The sequence below is a fragment of the Dermacentor albipictus genome, chromosome 5, assembly GCF_038994185.2.
Source record: "Dermacentor albipictus isolate Rhodes 1998 colony chromosome 5, USDA_Dalb.pri_finalv2, whole genome shotgun sequence".
Classification (NCBI taxonomy): domain Eukaryota; kingdom Metazoa; phylum Arthropoda; class Arachnida; order Ixodida; family Ixodidae; genus Dermacentor; species Dermacentor albipictus.
The window spans coordinates 52,462,634-52,472,550 of NC_091825.1; the positions used below are offsets into that span (position 1 = coordinate 52,462,634).

The following is a 9,917-nucleotide window of genomic DNA, read 5'->3' on the forward strand; positions in this document are numbered from 1 at the left end:
GTACCCGGGCCAGCTTTTATTGCTGGTACTTCCGAAGATTCCTACCTGCTGGACCACGATGGGCTCGTGCTTAGATATATCGCTACCGAGGATGAATCAATTAACCCGTTTAAGGTGGTGATACCGAAAAGTCTGAGGCGCGCACTTTTGCACTACGCTCATGATGAACCGCTGGCTGGGCTCAGTGGCTCTAAGGTCTTTGCAAGACTCAGCCACACTGTCACCTGGCCCGGTATGAAGCGCGACGTTTTCCGTTATTGCCGGACTTGTCACGTCTGCCAGACGGTGAAATCTCGCGGTGGCCGTCCGCCGGGTTTAATGAAGCCGATTTACAGTCAGCGGCCTTGGCAGTTTGCTGCCTGCGACTTAATTGGGCCTTTTCCAAAGAGTAAACAGGGCTTTCAGCACCTTTTGGTAGTGGTCGATCACTTTACAAAGTGGGTGGAGCTATTTCCGCTCCGCAAGGTGACGGCTCGGGCAGTGTTGGATAAGCTAATGGAAGTTTTCACACGCTTTGGATTTCCGGAGCGTTTGATTGCTGACAATGCGTCTTACTTCACTTCTCGGGTGTTTCGTGAGACGTGTACATCCCTTCAGATCGAGCATCGCCTCACATCGCCCTACCACCCCCAGGCCAACCTCACGGAACGCTTTAATCGTACTGTGAAGTCGATGCTCACGGCCTTTGCCAGGAGCCAGAAGGATTGGGCAGACCACGTGAACGAACTCGCGTTCGCCATCCGGACGGCGCAAAACCGCTCAACAAGTTTCTCCCCCGCTTTCCTCATTTTTGGCCGTGAACTGGCGAATCCGCCAACCATTGTTACGCAGCGCCGAGCAGGGGTTGAGAATGCGCCAGGGGACCTTTCCTCGTACGCAGCGCAGCTTCGCTCCCGGCTTGCCCGCGCTTTCTCTAGAGCAAGGGACAGCTTGGGAGCCGCCCGAGCCCAGCAGAAAGCTCAGTATGACAAGAGTCATCGCGACGTCTGCTTTCAGGTCGGTGACTTGGTGCTTAAACGCAACCACGCTCTTAGTGACGCCAGCAAAGGGTTTTCCGCAGCGTTGGCTCCTAAATGGCTGGGGCCTTACCGAGTGGAGAAACGACTTTCACCACTTGTGTATGAGCTGACGGATCCTCAGACGGGGAGAACCAGGGGCCGCGTTCACATTGCCGACTTGAAAGCCTACCATTGCAGGCCACTCGAGCCGGCGCCGGAGCCCAGCGATCTCGGGTGTTCCGGGGAACAGAGCACGTCCGGTGTTTCCGACCGCTTTCGGCCGTCGCATCGATACCCCCTCAGGCGACGACCACCATTGTGAATTCGCCCTCGCGTTGCCAGACCTTTCTGGTAAAAGAAACGCGTTACTCTTGCTTTCTGCCTCTGCGAGCGAGTGTTTCTTTTCTCTCGGGATTTCCCGCATAGAGGCCAGCGCGCCACGGTTCCAGCCCGCCCTAACTAGATGTCAAAAAGTTTGCCCGTTTGTTCAGTGCTTGTATTTCTTCTTGCTTGAATAATAGGTTTAGCCTTCCTCGTGTGCATAGCCTTGTTTTCAAAGTGCCCCGCTTCTTACCCCGCATCGCCATTGTACGTAGCTGTAGAGGGGCGCTTGGTGCCCTCATTGTTTTGTTGTCTCGTCTTTGAGACTCGCCGCGTAAGTGTCCGGAAAGCGGGGGCGTGCGACCACGGGAGCGTCAGATGAGAGTGAGGTTTGAGACATTGGACGCCTCAGACATTGGTGTTGCCTGCGCCCGAATCCGTTGCAAGCCCTAAGGGCACGTGTCGCGGGTGCCTCGTGTGTGCGCGTGCAAAAGGGGACGAAAACCACGTCCAGCTGGCTTCGCGACCCTCCATCCTGTGCCCCCCCATCTCTGCTCGCTCCTTCTGGAAAACGACTGGCGTCAGCATTTACTACTCCTGCTGGCACTGCTGCTGCCGGTACCCGGAACTGTCTTCCCGCTGTCATTCTCTGTCGACAGTCGCCTTCGTCGGTAGCTTGGAGTTGCAGCGCACTCGCGCTCAAGATGGGCAAGCCGTCTGCCCTTGTCGCACCTTCGAGCCGCCGCCGACGCCGGCGCTGGGTTGCACAGCCAGGCGCTCCAGCCGCAAGGATACTCCCTGCTCCAACGACTGTCCCGCCTGCCACAGCTACGGAGACCAGTCCGAAAACACGGAGTGTGGCCACCTGGACGTGCCAGGAGGGTGTATCGGCACCCCTCTGGTACGTGTCGGTGAAGGCATGGCCCGCGCAGCGCAGAGTGGAGAGGTGCCAGCACCCCGTGCCCTATCCTTTTAAGGGGCACACTCTCACTCTAACGGAGGCAGCCGCGGACGGCGCCCACCTGCCCCTCCCTGCTGGTGCTGCTACCTGCGGGAAGTGCGGGACTTTAAATGTTTATTTGTGAGCGTGTGTCTCTGTGCGTGTGTGTGTATGTTTCTGTGTTGGTGTTTTCCCTCTGAGTTATATGGTTGTACACGATTTTCGCTGGGCTTGTTGTACGTGTTAAATAATTGTGCTATTAGTGTATTTGCCCTGGTTGTATCGTTCTCGTTTCCTTTAATATGTGTTTAAGGGCTGGAACGGAGGCAGGAGGTTATCCGTCCTTGCAATATCTAGTGCTGGCTGATACAGGGGACTTTTCCTTTGTGTTACATGCCGCCGGCTTATTTCTCAGCTGGTAGGGACATTTAAGGGGAGAGGGATGTGGGAGTTCCTTCGGTCTACCGGGGCGCAGTCGTTGCTGTGCCTAAGGCTCCGGACTTATTCGCCATTGCGAGGAAAACCTCTCCCAAATGCCTGCCCCTCTACCCGCGCGCCGTTTTCCCCGGGCGCCGCGGCCGCGTCCCGCGACGTCATGCTACGCGGCCCTGCGATTGGGTCGTGGGGCGTGACGTAGGGAAGAAGCCCCGACTGGGGACGATCGCGGTGCGCGGGGGAGTCGTGCTGCGAGAGGGACGAGCGCCGGTCACGAGAGGCAAGCTGCAAGGTACGTGAGCGACCAGCTATTTGTGTCCCCAACGCCCCGGCCTGGGGACGTTCACGTGCTTTGTTAGCTTGCGTAAGTGTGACTTGCTGAGTGGCTTTGCGTTCCGCCCTTGCGGTAGCCGCAGGCGCTCAGTGCATCACATTTTGCGTGTCCGAACCGTCGCAGACCATTGTCGGTGACGGGAAGCGCTAGGTAGCGTTTGCGAACGCATTTCGGCCCGCGCGCGTAAACCATTGTTCGACGCGGCGTGTAACCCGCCTTCCTCGCCATCGGGAACCGCGGGCGCCGAGTGTACTCCGTGTGTTTGGGTGCAGTCTGGTACATGTTGGCCATTGGTGATCAATAAACGCCTTAACTGTCCTGGACGCCGTGTGTTCCTGGGAGAGCGCCCATGCGTACGGCCAGAGCCGTCCAGGTCTTTCGGCTCGGTGCTCGAACCTGCGGTGGGTCTATCGCCGTGCGCCGTCGTGCCGCGTCGTGAGGCTCCACTTCTCGGGGGCCACTTGGCGACGCCGTGCGCGGAGACGTACTGTGAGCCCACAATGGGTCATTCCATCTCAAGTGTACTCGGTGTTTTATCGACCATCTGCGATTCTGCTGAAAAAAATCATACTGTTTTACCTCAAAGTGCGAAGTAATTATTCAAGCGATTTTTCTTGAAAAAAAAATTTCTAATGCCCTGAGGACGCTTTGAAGATTGCGCACACAAGTGAAACTGTGCCAGGTAGAAAAATTTCTACAAAGTTATTGCTTTGACCTGTTACGGCGAATATTTTTTGAAATAGTCGCCAGACGGTGCTCTTTCGTGACTATTGTCGTTTATTACTTTTTGTTTTAATTTACATAATTTTTAGCCGTAAGGAAAAGTCGACAATTGCCCCTTTTTAAATATTTTTTATAAAAGAAAGTAACGTTTCCACGAGGAATATATTGACAACAGGGGCTTGGTATGTGTGTATACTAGATGATAAAAATATTCGTATAAGAAATAAAGCCTAAGCTTTTGCTTAATGTCATGGTAAATATGAAAAAAATTACGTTCTGACTCAATTTGTGGCTTCATTTTCGCAATGTAGCGTTCCAAGTAAAAATATGGCATAGTCGGCATCGGATAGTATGCTTTGCTGTCTACCTATGTACAAAGATTCAAAAGATTAAATTTTGTTTTAAGCGAGAAAAAAATTTTTGAATTGCACAATCACAAGGTTGCGCGGAGCATCTCTTTGCTTCGCCTTCACTGCATAGCACGTCGGCCGGTGTTTCAGTCTCGCTAATTTTACGCGCTTCTTCTTTTTCTTTTTGAAGACGAGGTCTTTTTTGGCGACTTCAGGTTGATTTTCGGTTCGTGGGGACTGAGTTTCTGGCCATTGTCATCTTGTAAGATTAGATAATTGCAGGCCTTCTAGTGCACGTAGGACAAGAAATAGGCGTCTGAGTTAAGCTTGGAACGAAAAAGATGCAGAAAGTTAGTGTGCTAATATATACGGAGAAGTTATAACAAGTAATTCTTAAAAAATACGGTGAAATAAATTCGATCAACATGCCACCAGTCACTAAAAACGCGCCAGAACAGGAACCAGAACTGTGGCTTTATAAGCCACCTGTGCCACGCAAAAGGAGCAAGAAACATAATTCAACTTTACGGCCCCGTTTTTTCGTCCTCCTACGAATGTAAGGCTAGAATTTTTATGTGCATCCGGCAACACAATTGCGTTAAAATCACCCCTTGACCTGGAGAGGAAATACATGAACTAGAGACATCGTGTAGTTTAAACGTGCCATGAATTATTACGCAAATCCATGTACCTGAATTCCCAGAAGCTGAAGACGCACCAAAACTGTCGTCCAGTCTGTCGACTTCATACATTTTCTTCACACCTCGATCATCGGAAAGAAACTGTAAACATGAATGCCGGTTTGCTTCTGTGACAGCTGTAGCTTTGCCTGGGATAAAGCGGAGCAGTAACAGACGACACACCTATCGTCTGCTCGTAATGCACGCTCCTCCCGTCGTCTTGACGTCGTTTTCCCAGCCTCTGTGGGTGGCATCGCGGGACACGTTTACGATACGAATACGTGTTCTAACCAGACATTTAAGGCCGCTTCGCAGACATTCTAGGTATCAAGCCGGCCTGTGGCCTTTTTCGTTGTTTTAGGTTTAGCAGAACGCCACAAATCGCCTGTTCGTTGAATAAAGCCACAGTTCTGGTTCCTGTTCTGGCGCGTTTTTAGTGACTGGTGGCATGTTGATCGAATTTATTTCACCGTATTTTTTAAGAATTACTTGTTATAACTTCTCCGTATATATTAGCACACTAACTTTCTGCATCTTTTTCGTTCCAAGCTTAACTCAGACGCCTATTTCTTGTCCTACGTGCACTAGAAGGCCTGCAATTATCTAATCTTACAAGATGACAATGGCCAGAAACTCAGTCCCCACGAACCGAAAATCAACCTGAAGTCGCCAAAAAAGACCTCGTCTTCAAAAAGAAAAAGAAGAAGCGCGTAAAATTAGCGAGACTGAAACACCGGCCGACGTGCTATGCAGTGAAGGCGAAGCAAAGAGATGCTCCGCGCAACCTTGTGATTGTGCAATTCAAAAATTTTTTTCTCGCTTAAAACAAAATTTAATCTTTTGAATCTTTGTACATAGGTAGACAGCAAAGCATACTATCCGATGCCGACTATGCCATATTTTTACTTGGAACGCTACATTGCGAAAATGAAGCCACAAATTGAGTCAGAACGTAATTTTTTTCATATTTACCATGACATTAAGCAAAAGCTTAGGCTTTATTTCTTATACGAATATTTTTATCATCTAGTATACACACATACCAAGCCCCTGTTGTCAATATATTCCTCGTGGAAACGTTACTTTCTTTTATAAAAAATATTTAAAAAGGGGCAATTGTCGACTTTTCCTTACGGCTAAAAATTATGTAAATTAAAACAAAAAGTAATAAACGACAATAGTCACGAAAGAGAACCGTCTGGCGACTATTTCAAAAAATATTCGCCGTAACAGGTCAAAGCAATAACTTTGTAGAAATTTTTCTACCTGGCACAGTTTCACTTGTGTGCGCAATCTTCAAAGCGTCCTCAGGGCATTAGAAATTTTTTTTTTCAAGAAAAATCGCTTGAATAATTACTGCGCACTTTGAGGTAAAACAGTATGATTTTTTTCAGCAGAATCGCAGATGGTCGATAAAACACCGAGTACACTTGAGATGGAATGACCCATATATATATATATATTGCCGTACCGATTTAACACGTGAATTAGCTGTGCGCGCTGTCGCATTGATGCAACGAGCGAACGTGCCAAATTCAACGAATGCAGTACGACTCCCTTTGTTCTCGATCACGGCGTGAATGGAAGCCAGACTGGAGCAGTGTACGAATCGTGTTCGGTTCGAATGGGAGCTTGCTGAGGACGTTTCGAAAACGAGGGATTTAGCGAGGCAAGATACGCGCTTCGCAGTTATCGAAGCTAAGCCCAAATTAAGTCTCCGTTTGGCCAATGGTATAATGCGGCAAAAACGGCGCTAGACAGTACGAGGGACCAGATTTGACCAATGTGATTGAATGTTACAGTGCGACACGTAAACCACGTTGCTACCGTCGCCGTTGGGAGAGTATCTGGGATTTTGAAGGCGAAATCATGACTAGAGGTTGCCTTAACAGTGTAGCACGTTGACATGCGTATGCCCACGTTGCAAAGCCGTTTACTGTACGGTGGCCTGAATACGCTGTGTCTGTCGATTGTTTTGGGTCTAGTGCGCAAGTCCCTCAAGTTCTCCTCGAGAAAGTACACCCCTCGCGGCGGGTGTTAGGACAAATGTCTCCTTCGTCGAATAATATCTAAATGCTTAGACTAAATGCTGCTAACGTTAGGTAACGCCGCTGAGCACGTCCGTATAATATAGACATATTTATAGTCTTTTTAAGTGACTTATTGTCCCAGCCAGGAATCCGCGCGCATTGACGCAGTGTCAAATGCCCAGTAAACATTCTAAAACGGCTGCTTGCAAGTTCTTTAAACCTTACAGCTTCGCCTGCCTAAGACTGTGCGCCCGGTGTCAACATATATATATATATATATCGTTTGCATCCCAACTGTACCGCAGAAGGCGCCGGAATGGACCGTGCCTCCATATGTGTGCATTGTGACCCAATGTATTCCTCCCTACAAGTTGATGCCTTTCGTCCCTCCTGGCTCCCTGCGTTTTTTAATTTTATTTTTTGACGCCCACATGCTGTCACACGGTACTATAGCTGAACGAAATCGCACAGCTCTTCTTCGTACAGAGTCTGCATAAGCGGCCCCTATTTTCCTTAATTAGCTATTCATCCTCTGTAGTCCGGTCTGTCCGTATCCCGGCACTTCTAAGCACTCTCTCTATTGTGGCACTTATTTCAATTTTTTGCTAGGCCGTCACGCCCCTGCGTTGGTGCGCTTGGGTAGAATCTAAGAAATCTGAGCGTAGTACACAACTCATGCTTGACGAATAACCTAAAGATGACAGCGGAAGAGGCCGGGTGGGAAATATGCGCGCAATAACGACGTTTTATGCTAATGAGCGTTGATTCAAGTAACGCGAGAAGATGGTCGACAGCACACTGCGCAGTCTGCGTCACGGCTTGGAAGATGAATGAGCTTATTCCAGCAAAGAGGGAAAAAAAATCGATAACATCGCAGCGATCGATTCCCGAGTGGGGTGCTCTATAGATTGGGGTCTCGTATATCGATGATAATGGGCCGCGACCTTTCCGAGCATGGGTGACGCCTTTGCGAAAAGATCAGGTGCAGTACGGCGGAGATCAGCGGTCCACCTGCACAAGCTGGTGACGGCGAGGACGACGTCACTTCGCCAAGAGGCGGCTGGGTGGAGCTTCACGAAGGGAACGCACGTGGTCCCTAAAAATACCGTACCCTGCATGCTAGCCCGCGATGCCGGCGGCAGAAGAAAAGGAGCTATTTTCGGTCGCGCCGCTCGATAGGTATTTAGACACAGAGTGATTGAGCAAATGGCACGCGGAAATGAGAGACACCGACTAGTCTACGCACATTACGTCTTATCGCCGTGAAAGCAAGATCCACGGGACGGTAAGTTCAGCGCGAAATAGCCGGTGGGAAGCAAAAAAACGTAAAACGGTGCAGAAGAATGTTTTCTTAGCGTCGTTACGTGTCTCGTGTAAGCACACTCGGAATCGCGATGCATTCGTACGCGACTGATTACCGCTGGTGGGGCTGCGCAACATACGCGCAAAGCTTTCGAATGTCCAGTACGGCTCGCGTGGACAGCGACACCGCGCTGCGTTTTGGCTTCCCGTGCCGCCTGTACTATTCCAGATTCGCAAAGGTTTCGCCTGACGTCACGGGATAGGTCGCCCGAACGGAGAGCCACGCTCGATCTCTGCGCGCTTCCTTGACGAGCGCTTGAACGTTTTGTGCAAGTTTACGACGTTACGCTTTTTTTCCACGCGAACAGAAAGGACTCGGTGTCCTGCAGCAAAATTCCCGTTCGAGGCTCATCCTTAGCCGGGTATCCGCGTGCCCAGTTATTTCAGTAACCTCGGTAAGCGCCGACTGTGGCTCTCACTAGTCGCTGGAAGAGAGGACACGCACCGCCGAGCCTCGTACAGAATGAATGAAACCGGTGAATGCCTCCACTCAGCCTCGCCCAAAACGCCGCAGCGGATGTGGAAGTCCCCGTCGGTCGAAGAGCGACCGCGTTGCATGCTTCGCAGCGACGCGTGCGTCGAAAGCGGAACAGCGTGAGCGCATCGCAGTGAACGAACCACGAGTTCGTCAACGTGAGTGCAGGACATCAAAACAAGCTTGACGCTTCGCCTCACCTGGCTTACGGTTAGCCGCAGCGGCGGTTCTCCGGTGCTCCGCAGCTGCTGCGTACAGCGGCAGCGATGGCCGCGGCTACAGCCCCGGCTCGCTCGGTGCTCGCTTGGTTGGAAACTCTGCGTATCCGGCGGTGTTCTTGCTCGCCTGAACTGGTTGGTGTTGGGGTTCGCACGGCGACGGGGCCGATTACGCCGGTGTTGAAGGGTGTGTGTCTGTGTCGCAGGCTGGCAGTGCTCCGACGCGCACGAAATGCGGGCAGGGAGAGACCGCACAGAAGCCGCAGCGGAGCAGACCCACACGCACGCACGCACAACTCGGCGCGTTTGGACACGCCGCTTGAATTATTGGTCGCCGGCGCAGAGGCGCGTGCTCCGCTGCTCAGAGCCCGCCGCCGCGCTAAGGAAGGAGAGAGAGGGCGCGTCGCTGCAGGCGGCATCGTAAGCGACCGCGGCGCCACCGCTTCGAGCCGCGGTATCGGTTCGAACTTTCCGCACGGCAAAAACCACGAAGGCGAGTTCCGAGATCGGCGACGCTTCTCGTCTGCGTAGCGCCAGTCAAACATCGGAAAGTCAGCGGAGTTGCACCGTGGGCGGCGTGTTAGCGGATCACAGACAAGTCACACACGTTCCTGATCAAAATAAGATAGGTGGCGAGGAGACCTGCAGCAAATGTCACCTTCCGGCTGTCTGCAAGTTCAAAAGATAATGTTCGGCTGAGAAATGTTCAAATGAGAGAGAAGAAATGAAAGGCGACGAGGTGAACCACACACATCCGGTTTGCCACCGTGCACTGGGCAAGAATTTAAAGAGGCTAATACAGAGAAAAAAAGGAAGAAAGAGAGCACTATACACATGACGCAGCAAGTCGCAGAGACCTGTCGACTTGAGGTACAGTACTAATGTTCCCCCGTGATTTCTGAACCAATTAACGATGCGCACGGCCTTGTTACGAGGATCATCGCTTCTAAAGACTGTCGTGAGTGTTGAAACCTGCTTGCCCGAAGCTATATATGTGCTGAAAAGAGCACTTCTCGCTGGGCTGCCACGTTGATATGCGCTCCGAAAGAGA

General features: G+C 51.1%; 1 protein-coding gene across 1 annotated transcript in view; it reads right to left on the minus strand.

Annotated features, from left to right (window-relative positions):
- LOC135899211 (uncharacterized) overlaps window positions 1-9,260 on the minus strand; it is a 232,213-nt gene extending 222,953 nt beyond the window's left edge. Inside the window, exon 1 of the mRNA XM_065428465.2 lies at window positions 8,849-9,260. The gene's annotated coding sequence lies outside the window, so the exon portion shown is untranslated. The remainder of the gene's footprint in view (window positions 1-8,848) is intronic.
- Between the last annotated feature and the right edge of the window lie 657 nt (window positions 9,261-9,917).